The sequence below is a fragment of the Mustelus asterias genome, chromosome 19 (assembly GCF_964213995.1).
Source record: "Mustelus asterias chromosome 19, sMusAst1.hap1.1, whole genome shotgun sequence".
NCBI classification, from domain to species: domain Eukaryota; kingdom Metazoa; phylum Chordata; class Chondrichthyes; order Carcharhiniformes; family Triakidae; genus Mustelus; species Mustelus asterias.
The window spans coordinates 49,189,925-49,203,610 of NC_135819.1; the positions used below are offsets into that span (position 1 = coordinate 49,189,925).

The window sequence follows — 13,686 nt, forward strand, 5'->3', positions numbered from 1 at the left end:
TCCCAGCAATTTCCCCAATACTATTTCCTGCCTAATAAGGATGCTTTTTAGTTCATCTTTCACACTAGACCCTCTGTCCCCTAATATTTCTGGAAGGTTATTTGTGCCCTCCTTAGTGAAGACAGATCCAAAGTATTTGTTCAGCTGGTCTGCCATCTCTTTGTTGCCCATTATGAATTAATCTGATTCTAACCAGTCATTTTCTCTTCACGTATCTGGAGATGCTTTTGCAGTCAGTATTTATGTTTTCTGCAAGCCTACTCTCATATTCTCCCCTTCTGAATTAAACCCTTTGCCCTCTGCTGGATTTTAAATTTCTCCCAGTCCTCAGGTTTGCTGCTTTTTCTGGCCAATTTATATGCCTCCTCTTTGGCTTTAACACTAACCCTGATTTCCCTGTTTGCCATGGATGAGCCACCTTCCCCGTTTTACTCTGACACTAGACAGGGACATACAGTTGTTGAAGTTCATCCATGTGTTCTTTAAATGTCTGCCATTGCCTATTTACTGTCAACCCCTTAAGTATCCTTTGCCAGCTTATCCTAGCCAATGCACACCTCATACCATCAAAGTTAGCTTTCATCAAGTTTAGGACCCTAGTCTCAGACTTAACTGTGTCAATCTCTATCTTAATGAAGAATTCTACCATATTATGGTCACTCTTCCCCAAAGGATCTTGCACCACAAGGTTGCTAATTAATCCTCTCTCATTACACAATACCCAGTCTTGGATGGCCTGCTCTCTAGTTGGTTTCTCGACATATTGGTTGAGAAAACCATCCCTTATACGTTCCAAGAAATCCTCCTCCAAAGCATTGCTACCAGTTTGGTGAGCCCAATCAATATGCAGATTGAAGTCACCCATAACAACTGCTGTACCCTTACTGCACGCATCTCTAATTCGATGTTTGATGTCATCCCCAACCTCACTACTACTGTTTGGTGGTCTGTACACAACTCCCTCTGGCATTTTTTTGTCCTTTGGTGTTCCGCAGCTCCACCCATACAGATTCCACATCGTCCAGGCTCATGCTGTTCCTTACTATTGCATTAATCTCCTCTTTAACCGACAATGCTACCACACCCCCCCTACCTTTCCATCTATCTTTCCTGAATTTTGAATATCCTTGGTTGTTGAGTTCCCATCCTTGGTCACTCTGGAGCCAGCTCTCCATGATCCCAATTACATCATATCTGTTAATGACTGTCTGTGCAATTAATTCATCCACTTTATTACAAATACTCCTCGCACTGAGACACAAAGCCTTCAGGCTTGTTTTTGCGGCATTTATTGCCCTATTAGAATTATGATGTAATGCCCTTGTTGATTTTTGTCTTTGATTTCTCTGCCTTCCACTTTTCCCCTGACTGCCTTTTGTTTCAGTCCCCACTTTACTTCTCTCTGACTTCCTGCATTAGTTCCCATCCCCATGCTATATAAGTTTAAACCCTACCCAACAGTACGAGCAAACACTCCCCCTAGAACATTGGTTCTGGTCCTGCCCAGGCGCAGACTATCCGATTTGTACTGGTCCCACATCCCCCAGAACCAGTTCCAACGTCCCAGGAAATTGAATCCCTCTCTTTTGCACCATCCCTCAAACCATGTATTCATCATAGTTATCCTGACATTCCTACTCTGACTAGCATGTGGCACTGGTAGCAATCCTGAGATTACTACCTTTGAGTTTAACTCCTAACTCCCTAAATTCAGTTTGTAGGACCTCATCCCATTTTTTACCTATATCGTTGGTGCCTATATGCACCATGACAGCTGACTGTTCACCCTCCCCCTCCAGAATGCCCTGCAGCCGCTCAGACATCCTTGGCCCTTGCACCAGGGAGGCAACATACCATCCTGGAGTCTCGTTTGCATCTGCAGAAACTCCTATCTATTCCTCTTACAATTGAATCCCCTATCACTACAGCTATGCCACTCTATTTCCTGTCCTCTTGTGCAGCAGAGCCAGCCATGGTGCCATGAACCTAGCTGCTGCCACCTTCCCCTAGTAAGCCATCTCCCCCAACAGTATCCAAAATGGTATATCTGCTTTGGAGGGAGATGACCGCAGGGAACCCCTCCACTGCCTTCCTACTCTTCCTCTGTCCGGTGGTCGTGCATTCCCTATCTCCCGCAGTAATTTTTATCTGAGGTGTGACCAACCAACTGAACGTATTTCCATGACTTCCTCAGCATCACGGATGCTCCGAAGTGAATCCATCCGCAGCTTCAGAGCCATCAAGGGGTCTAATAGGTGCATGTGAAAGAGCCCAGGACACCGGAAGGATCCCTGATTTCCCACATTGTACAAGAAGAACATGACACGGGTCTGGGATCGCCTGCCATGACTTAATCCTTAAGTTAATTTAAGAACAACAACTACAATGCCAAGAGAATAAAGAAAAGAAAAGCTCTTTCCAGTCACCAGCTAATCACTTAGCTGCTGGCTGCGATGCCACAGTTCGATTTCTTTCTACTTCTCACTTGCACTCTAGTCTCCCTCGCAGGTCCCCGAGTTGAGGCAGAAGATCAGTGATGATAGCATTAAATAGGAGATACAGGCTTATAGGACTGAATGGCTCTTGAATGAATACTCCTGCTCCTATTTCTTATGTCAGGACACAACAATATTTTGTTCATTTTATCCTGTTACTATTCAAGCAAAATCCACCCCCCCCCTCCCCTGCATTGTGTATAACTTTTGTGGTGTAGTCTACAAAACCTTTCAATGTGATTAAAACAATGTTGTGTTGAAAAATCTGCTAACCTATGGAACATTGTTTCATTGAATTATCTTGTCTAGAGTGAAAATATTGTCACCTGCTTTTTCTTTCCAGAGGAAAGATTTTCCTAAAACACCTCAAATGGTTAAGAGAGAAGAGAAAAATGGATAAATTAAAGTTTATTTATTAGTGTCACAAGTTGGCTTACACTAACACTGCAATGAAGTTACTGTGAAAATCCTCTGGTCGCCACACTCTGGTGCCTGTTCGGGTACACTGAAGGAGAATTTAGTGCGGCTAGTGCAGCTAACCAGCATGTCTTTCGGACTGTGGGAGGAAACCAGAGCACCCGGAGGAAACCCATGCTGACACTGGGAGAACATGCAGACTCCGCACAGCCAGTGACCCATGCCAGGAATTGAACCCAGCTCCCTGGCGCTGTGAGGCAGCAGTGTTAACCACTGTGCCACAGTGGAAACCAAAGTGGAGAATGTGGGCTATGATCCCACTGCCTCTCGCATGCAACAATTTATCCTTTTTTCTCCTAAACAAATACATGACCTGATGCAGTTATCTTAATTAGCCAAAACATTATTTTTTTAAAATTCATTTGTGGGACATGGGCATGGCTGACCAGCATTTATTGTGTCAATGGTAGCCATGATGTGGAGATGCCGGCGTTGGACTGGGGCAAACACGGTAAGAAGTCTCACAACACCAGGTTACAGTCCAACAGGTTTATTTGGTCGCAAAAGTTTTGGTGTTGTGAAACTTCTTACAGCATTTATTGCCCATCCCTAGTTGTCCGAGGGCAATTGAGAGTCAACCACATTGCTGTGGATCTGGAGTCACATGTAGGTCAGGACAGCAGATTCCTTTCCCTAAAGGACATTAGTGAACCAGATGGGTTTTTCCGACAATGGTTTCATAGTCATCAGTAGATTCTTAATTCCAAAGATTTTTAATTGAATTCAAATTCTATCATCTGCCGTGGTGGGATTTGAACCCGGGTCCTCAGAACATCAGCTGAGTTTCTGGAATAATAGTCTAGTGATAATACCACTAGGCCATCATCTCCCCCCCCTTCATGATGGTTATAAAAATCCCTGGTAATTTCTTAACCCATCTGTTCCATATATCTGTATTTGTATTCTTTTTAGTACCTCACCCGATTTAAATTTGAAAACAGGAATAACATTCCTACAAAAATCCAAGAATATGTCCTAACACATGTGAAGCAATAATCAATCTCTTAGAAATCGTGAGTAGGTGATTAAGAAATATTGCACCTACATTTTAATTATGATAATTAACTAAAGTAATTTAATAACTGAGGACATTTTCATAGCCACATATGTGGGTTTATTTTTAAAACAATTTTTTTCATTAACATTATTTGGTTTAATTACCTCTGCAAATACAGTGGTTGATGCATTTTTATGAGTTCCAATGTGCACTGTTAACATTGCTACCTCCAAGAATTTGGGTTAATGACTACTTTAAAAGAGCAAATATTTATATGATCAAGTTAACTCAGTGAGAGTCCAATGGAAATCATGCCATTGTAAGTGAATGTAGAATAAAGGGAATATGTCATTCAATTAATCAGAAGACATTATAATCACAATGCTCAGTCTTCCGCCAATACCTTTAACATTTGCTCACAATAACAAGGCAGTTGCTATAAGCAGATGAGCACCCCAATGGACTGGAGGGGACGCCAAAACATAGGACTAACAATTGCCAATTAACATTTTGGCTGTGATTTTCTGGCTCCATCACACTTGGCGCAGATCGTGTTGGGGTGGCATGGGTTTGGAGAATCAAGGGGTGAGGGATCTAATGTGCTTAATGCTGACACAAAACCCCATTGGAATCCTCCCAGCCACAGCGCTTGGATGTTATCTGGGCAGCAACCAGATTAGCATACTTAAATAAATATTTAAATATCCTTAGTTTGTTTCAAGCCAGATTCTCCCTACTTCCGGGATTCTCTGATCCTTGGGTGTAGCGGGAACCCAGTGAGAATCGCTACTGGTCTGCACAAATGGAAACTAGGCATGATGGGGGCGCTCAGATGGGCATTGAAGCTCTCGGCTGGTTGGGGACATAGCTGGGCATGATCATCTGGCAGTGCCAACCTGGCAGTGTTACCTGGCCACCTGACTGTGCCAACCTGGCACCCTGGCTGTGTCAGAAAGGCACTGCCAGATGGGCATTGTCAGGTGGACATTGCCAGGGCCAAGGAGCTGAGGCCTGAGGGGGATGGGGCGTGAGGGGGGTCATGAAAGGGATAGAGCATGAAGGGGGTCATGAAGAGGGGGACCCATTGGATGGGGACCCATTGGAAGGGGACCCGTTGGAAGGGCCCCAATACCCTGATGCCAGTGATCTATGTTGAGGGGTTAGATGAGGAAACATTCCTTCAATGATGGGGGAGAGGGGTCTTCAGTTTCACTTTGAGATCAGGTGCCCTTTAATAACGGCACTTGATCTCTGTGAAACTGGCTTGCCATCATGGCATCGCCCCTTTCAGAACCCGAGCAAAATCCATGCTTCTCCCAAGAAAGGACAACGTGTGGAAAGATTGTGAACTGATTCATGCCGGAACAGATCATACTGATTTTCTCACCAAAAATGACATTTAGGCCAGAAGTCTTTGGTCTTGCCCTGCTACTGCTGCCAGTGAGAATGGAGAACTTGACACTCAGCCAAATCTCCATTCACTGCAGCGGAGCTGGACAATCTCAGCTACGATTGAGATTGGAGAATTCCGGATATCGTAATTGTTTGGGAAAATGCTGCCCTATATTTAGCACCAGAGATCATATAGAATGCCAATCACATTCTCCTATCTGTTCTGAAGAATGGTCTAAACTACAAAAAACGGATGTTCATATTAAAACTAAAATGCTGCAAACTTTGGTTGCATAGCATGTGTATTTTTATTTTTATTTTATACTTTTCCAATTCAATCAAATCAAATCCAATTCAAAATCTCAACAAGTTGAGACATTTCAGATCCAGGCTGACAAGACAGGGCGAGCGACCAAATCACCCTGTCCTGGGCCTGATCTACATGAGCCAAGCTGATTGGAGGAGCAAAGCAACACCTCCTCCAAGACTTGAGCTCATTTGCATCTTAGCCAAAGGCCGAGATGCAGCTTTTAAAAATTGCTTCATATGAAACATATGAAGCTTCAATGTGACCCAATGACCTCAACAAAGTGCAGCATCCAATCCATACTACACTTGATCTTAGCCAAAAGGCCGAGAAGCGATATGTATTTTTAGCACAGAAGATGCTATTTTGGTTGCAAACGGTGTCAGCACTGTGCACCCAAACTCTCGGCATGAATCTGACTGGACACCATTCTGGTGAGGGTGCTGGTCAGGTGTTACGAAGATGAACCAGAAGTATGCAGAGTGGACAAACCATGATGCTGGTATTGCCACATCCAACTGCACCGCTCTTGCTCATGCCCACTCTTAACTGAAAACAGCTGAACCTGTGTTCAGTCACAGGAAAGACCCCTTCTCACAAGTGCTACTTAAAGGTATCGTCAACTAATGTTTGCTAGTTGTCTGAAGTTGTAGAAATGTGAGGTTCCTACTGCTATGTAAAGTTGGTGAAGTTGACGGGGATGGGTGTTGCATGTGGTGAAGGCCTTTGTTCTGACTTTAAGGAAAGGATTTTATGGCCTCACTCGACCCGAGACTGAAAAATCCCGCCCAAGGTTTACGGATCTTCCCATTGTCTGCTCCCCGCCTGCTCCAAGTCCCGTGGCAGACGGGACATAGAATTCTGACACAAGGGTTCCAATCAGACCACTTGCTTCCGGTTATAGCTATCACCCTCCCTGGGCCTGCAGGATGGCACTGCCAGTGGCTGTGAATGTGACCATCATCATGGACATCTTCGCATCAGGATTCTTCCAGGCTAGAGCAGGTGATATCTCCAACATCTTCCAATTTGATCCCTCGTGCTATCTAAGGCAGGTGACTAATGCTCTTAATGAGGGGGAATGCTTAGCATTCTCTCTTTCCAGAGAAATTAGCGGACAGAGTAACCTCGGGCCAATGGTTTTAGCTGGGGGAAGGGTAATTATGAGGCTATTAGGAGAGAATTAGGAAACATAGGTTGGACTAGGAGATTACAGGGACTGGGAACGTCCGACATGTGGAGTTTTTTCAAGGAGCAGCTACTGCGAGTCTGTGATAGGTATGTCCCTGTCAGGCAAGGAGGAATTGGTAGGGCTAGGGAACCGTGGTGCACCAAAAAAGTTTCTTTGTTGGTTAAAAAGAAAAAGGAGGCTTATGTTCGGATGAGACGTGAGCACTCGGGTAGTGCACTAGAAAGCTTTAGATTGGCTAAGAGGGAGTTGAAGAGCGAGCTTAGAAGGGCTAAAAGGGGACATGAGAAGACTTTGGCGGATAGGGTTAAAGAGAATCCTAAGGCGTTCTATAGGTATGTCAAGAACAGAAGGTTGGTTAGGGCAAGTTTAGGGCCAGTTATAGATGGCAGAGGGAAGTTATGTGTGGAACCGGAGGAGATTGGTGAAGCATTGAACCAATATTTCTCTTCGGTGTTCACGCAAGGGGACATGAATATAGCTGAGGAGGACACTGGGTTGCAAGGGAGTAGAATAGACAGTATTACAGTTGATAAGGAGGATGTGCAGGATATTCTGGAGGGTCTGAAAATAGATAAATCCCCTGGTCCGGATGGGATTTATCCAAGGATTCTCTGGGAGGCAAGAGAAGTGATTGCAGAGCCTCTGGCTCTGATCTTCAGGTCGTCGTTGGCCTCTGGTATAGTACCAGAAGATTGGAGGTTAGCGAATGTTGTCCCATTGTTTAAGAAGGGGAACAGAGACTTCCCCGGGAATTATAGACCGGTGAGTCTCACTTCTGTTGTCGGCAAGATGTTGGAAAAAATTATAAGGGATAGGATTTATAGTTATTTGGAGAGTAATGAATTGATAGGTGATAGTCAGCATGGTTTTGTGGCAGGTAGGTCGTGCCTTACTAACCTTATTGAGTTTTTTGAGAAAGTGACCAAGGAGGTGGATGGGGGCAAGGCAGTGGACGTGGTATATATGGATTTTAGTAAGGCGTTTGATAAGGTTCACCATGGTAGGCTTCTGCAGAAAATGCAGATGTATGGGATTGGGGGTGATCTAGGAAATTGGATCAGGAATTGGCTAGCGGATAGGAAACAGAGGGTGGTGGTTGATAGTAAATATTCATCATGGAGTGCGGTTACAAGTGGTGTACCTCAGGGATCTGTTTTGGGGCCACTGCTGTTTGTAATATTTATTAATGATCTGGATGAGGGTATAGTTGGGTGGATTAGCAAATTTGCTGATGACACCAAAGTCGGTGGTGTGGTAGACAGTGAGGAAGGGTGTCGTAGTCTGCAGGAAGACTTAGACAGGTTGCAAAGTTGGGCCGAGAGGTGGCGGATGGAGTTTAATGCGGAGAAGTGTGAGGTAATTCACTTTGGTAGGAATAACAGTTGTGTTGAGTATAGGGCTAACGGGAGGACTTTGAATAGTGTGGAGGAGCAGAGGGATCTAGGTGTATGTGTGCATAGATCCCTGAAAGTTGGGAATCAAGTAGATAAGGTTGTTAAGAAGGCATATGGTGTCTTGGCGTTTATTGGTAGGGGGATTGAATTTAGGAGTCGTAGCATTATGTTGCAACTGTACACAACTCTGGTGCGGCCGCACTTGGAGTACTGTGTGCAGTTCTGGTCCCCACATTACAGGAAGGATGTGGAGGCTTTGGAGAGGGTGCAGAGGAGGTTTACCAGGATGTTGCCTGGTATGGAGGGGAGATCCTATGAGGAGAGGCTGAGGGATTTGGGATTGTTTTCGCTGGAAAGGCGGCGGCTAAGAGGGGATCTTATTGAAACATATAAGATGATTAGAGGTTTAGATAGGGTGGATAGTGATAGCCTTTTTCCTCTGATGGAGAAATCCAGCACGAGGGGGCATGGCTTTAAATTGAGGGGGGGTAGTTATAGAACCGATGTCAGGGGTAGGTTCTTTACCCAGAGGGTGGTGAGGGATTGGAATGCCCTGCCAGCATCAGTAGTAAATGCGCCTAGTTTGGGGGCGTTTAAGAGATCCGTAGATAGGTTCATGGACGAAAAGAAATTGGTTTAGGTTGGAGGGTCACAGTTTTTTTTTAACTGGTCGGTGCAACATCGTGGGCCGAAGGGCCTGTTCTGCGCTGTAATGTTCTATGTTCTATGTTCTAGAGTGGGCAAACTGAGATATGGGTGTGAAGCTTGCAGCTGCGCTAAGTGTACGAGGGTGAGGTGAAGCTATGGATGTGAATTATGAGTTGTGGGTGATGGAGATTATTGGTAAATGAGTGAATGGGACATGGTGTAGTCAGCAATGTCTGAGGCTAAAGTGGTTTATTGGAAGATGCACTCACTGACCTTAATCACTAGGGTGAGGTCATTGAACTTCTTGCACCATTGCCTCCAGGTCCTCAGGGCTGCTGACATTGATTGCCTTTCTGGGCTTTATGGTCCTACTGTCTTTGCAGTGTTTGGAGAGCTACCTTGTGATGCACTATCAATCAAGCAAAGACTAGTTTGTATGCAAGAACAAATAGGCTTTTATTCGCAAAAGACTTGGAGCACACCCATGCTGATGAACTGATCCAGTGACTGAGGCAGGGGGGGGTTGGGAGCAGTCACCTTTATACCTGGACCAGGGGAGAGGAGTCTCAGGCAGGGCCGGCAGGGGCATGTCACACACACACACAGGCAATAAGCTTAAAAGTGGTTTACCACACCTTGTCCTCTGCGAATTGAACCCTGCACCAAGGTCTCTGGAGCTGCTTCTGGGAGCATGTTTTCTGCTCTGCTGTGTTATTAGTCAGTGTTTGTGCTACTCAGAATGTTTTCCCACGTCACTTTGAGCACCTGCTGCACCCTGACTGTACTTTCCTTCAAGAGGTGCAGGCTGATTTTAAGTAAGGTAGGTGAGCTTTGGCTGCTTGCTGAGATATGCAGTCACTCAGCAGCAGATTTAACTACATGCTGCTATCATTCCAATTACCAAATGCACAAGCTTTGAGTGTTGCCTGCATCAGAAGGAACAGACACGGTTTAATCACTCACCACAACCTCCAAACCTGTTTGCTGGCTTTATCTAAATTTTTCACCCCACAGTCTTTTCCTTAGCTATTTGAGTACAATCAAAGAGTATGCATATTGTCCCTCTCTCTCTTCCTATCTGCAGAACTTTATGCTGATGTGTATAAGATTTTGTCCTTTTATATTTTCTCTATCTCAGTTTGTGTTATCAGATCAGATTCAATGCTGCTTTCTACTATAGCATCATCTGCAAATCCAACAACTTTGTTTTGAGTTTATAAATTGGGGGCAATTTTATATAGCCCAGGAGAGTTGGTATGCGGGGTGACTTATTTAGGCTGGATGTGAAATTTAAATTTCTTGACAGCAGGTTGAGATGCAGCAATAAAGTTAGTGACGTTTTTGCGATGTATCAAAAATTCTGCCAGTCTGTGACGGGTTTGCATTTATTTGTTTTTTGCATGTCATGAATATTCATTAACGTGAAACTGTTTTCAAGAAAATCCTCCCCTCGGGATAAAGTCAGCGAAGTGTAAAAATCTTGTGGCATCTGATTCATGATTGCTTAAAAGGTGGTGTGCACCAGCTGGTTTCCATACTATGGCACAAGGCGGTGGGTGGTGAAAGGTTGGTGCTCGGGTGCAATGGAGGGAAGGGGGCGTGGACAGAGTTGGCGTTCGTTGCAAACAGGAGCCATGGAAGGAAGGGCCTAGCATCCGAGGTATGGTGGCACTGTGAGCGGGTGGCAGTGCGCAGGTCAAGCTAGGATTGAAAGGTGAATGAAGAGGCTATGGGTCAGGGTCAATACTAACAATGGTGGGATCCTGAGGGTTGAACTGAAGGTGTTGGGTGGCAGAGGGAATAATCAGTCAAAAGAGGAGGTTCTACATGGTATGGGGGCAGATCCAGATTCAGGGTCAAGTTTTGAATGTTTCATGGGGTGGGTTAGGTTCAAACAAAAGTAGGCAAGAGGATAACTGGAGGGTTCAGGGTCAAAGTGGGGATTGGGATAGTCATGGGTACAGGCATAGGGCAGGAAATGGTAATAGAGTCCAGATGAATGGGAGTGGCTCAAAGATAACAGTGGGGAGAGGAAAAGTTATGTTGGGTAGGTAAGTGTGTTGGGAGGGTGAGGGGGTGGGCAAATAGGAGGATATTAGGGGCAGGATAAAAGATACAGGAACAAGTTTCAAATAAAGCACGCACCACTGTGTGTGGCTCACTACAAACAGATGTTTGGTTGCAAGGTTTGAAGTGTGAGAGGGTCGTTTTGTAGGGGTGGAGTTAATATCTGCTTGTCCTGTATGACAAAGTGCAGAGTTACTGACAGGTCAAGTGACATAATCCCCTTGTCTGCATGCATCCCCATCACACATACTGACATGTCATTCATATGCTGCATCCAAGTGCAACACCAAAGACAAGTCTCCAGACACTTTTGGCCCCAATTGCATTGTGACACTAAGGCTGATCACAGATTCACTCTTCTGGCAAAGTTGTCCACTCTCACATAAAGATTACTGATGACCATACAGGAGGCTCCTGTTGAAGTGACATTCACATTTACCCTTGTGGATTGGAACAGGCCATTGACACATTGCTGCTCTAAACCCAGATTCAGCGGGTGACCCCATGGTCGCTCACTTCCTCTCCCACGTTTGTCCTTGTTACCTTTGCTTGGCAGGAGGGCCTTTTTATTCCACCTTTAGGGAAGAAAACCCCCCACCTTTCCCTGAAGGTCTGGAGGAAAATGTACAGGGAGGCATCACAGAATTGCGGTACTGGTCTGCTTTGGTGGCCTCTCATCACTCCAAAGAACATAACGCTCTCGAATGGTGGACGGTGGTCCTGGTGGCAATGCACAACCTCCCTGATTGGAAGGGAGGCTTTCGAATAGGCTGCACAGAAATGCAACATCCTTCATTGAAAGTGGGTTTTGCCAATTAAAATTCCTCCGCCACCAAATCGCTTGTGTTTTGCATGTGTGCTGCTGCCAATTAGAATTTTAATTATAATCATGTGGAAAAAGGCAAGATGAGCAAAAACTGGAGTAGTGCACAGTTCAGTTACAACATCGGAAAGACACGCTGTTGACAAAATCCTGGCCATTGATATAAATTAGAAATCTTCATGGTCCCAACATTGATTCCTAAGGCACTGCACTCAACATTGCCCAACCCCTGCTTTCTATCCTTCAAGCACCATGCTATGCATTTATCCTCAGTCCCCTTCTTTGAGTTTAACTGATAGAATTATGTGAGTGGCACTTAGTAACGTACAGTATGAGAGCCTAAGCACATCTCACTGAAAGATGTGACTATTTCCACTTGATCATTTGGAAAGATAATCCTACAAAACAAATTGCACATTGCTGTGTGACTCAGGCTGCCTGCGCTTGTTCCTCACTACCCTGTCCAACATTTCATTAGTTCTCTGTTCGCACGTCGAAGATTCACATAATAGCAGACACTACAGCTCAACTGCAAGCTCCAGGCCTCCCGCAGTTACAAGCAGGCTACACTGGACTAATGTGAACCACATAATATGAAGTATTTGGACCATGGAGAGGATATGTATTTCTTTCATATCCCTCTCCTACTCACTCATTCTTTCTCTGGCAAATACTGCAGTAAAATATCAAATACACAATATTAGCCAGGACTACTGGCCGGCCGTCATTGTGAAATATTGCCCTTCATTTCGATATCACCACTGAAGAGGCTGCGGAGTTTTCAATTATAATCTCATGGGATCTACATTTAGAAGAAGGATGCTATCTGATGATTAACATTTTCTGCAGCCATTCGAGCCTGCCAGGCAGAGTCCAATGACTAATGTTATTCATGAGCCACATCTGGACTTTATTGTACCTGCATGGCTGCTGTTCATGGATTTATCAGATACGTTTCCGAGGAGCCAACCTTGATCTACTTTGTGGTTCAAATAATTCACTCATAATGGATGGCATTAAAATGAAGGCCCTGTGACTGCCACCTATCATTTTGTGATTTTATTTTGATGTTCATAGACAATCGACAAGTTGATATCTTTTGCGGTCTATGAAGGCAGAGAAATTGTACGTAGGAGCCAATATTGATATCCTGGGAATTTAATCTACCAATGAAAGAAGTGCGCTCTCGTTCAGATGCTGGCTATCCACAAGGAAATTAATGACTTTTTTTTTGTCCTGGCAAACAATGCTTTAATCAACTGCTTAATACATTAGTGAGCCGCTGTTTGACTGATGTTACACATGTCTCCCACAGAAGCTTGGAATGGGCCCGAGGAAGAACATTTTGCGGACTGGATGGTTCTTGCTATTGAGATGGAAACTATACTCTCGTCAGTCTTGAGGAGAAGATACAACTCCATTGACAGCTGTCAAGTGAAGTGCAAGCTACAGAGTCAATTTTCATTAGACATGTTAAAGTAGGTTTTGCCTTTATCTGTATGTAGATCTGGGCATGTGGGTCAACACCAGGTTAAAGTCCAACAGGTTTATTTGGTAGCAAAAGCCACACTAGCTTTCGGAGCTGCAAGCCCCTTCTTCAGGTGAGTGCAGTTTGCGGTGTCTATGGTAGTCATGATGTGGAGATGCTGGCGTTGGACTGGGGTAAACACAGTAAGAAGTTTAACAACACCAGGTTAAAGTCCAACAGGTTTATTTGGTAGCAAAAGCCACACTAGCTTTCGGAGCTGCAAGCCCCTTCTTCAGGTGAGTCAACTCACCTGAAGAAGGGGCTTGCAGCTCCGAAAGCTAGTGTGGCTTTTGCTACCAAATAAACCTGTTGGACTTTAACCTGGTGTTGTTAAACTTCTTACTGTGTTTACCCCAGTCCAACGCC

The 13,686-nt window shown here is 44.7% G+C and overlaps 1 pseudogene; it reads right to left on the reverse strand.

Annotated features, from left to right (window-relative positions):
• Nucleotides 1-5,804: 5,804 nt before the first annotated feature.
• Nucleotides 5,805-6,006, reverse strand: LOC144508140 (U2 spliceosomal RNA; annotated as a pseudogene).
• Between the last annotated feature and the right edge of the window lie 7,680 nt (nt 6,007-13,686).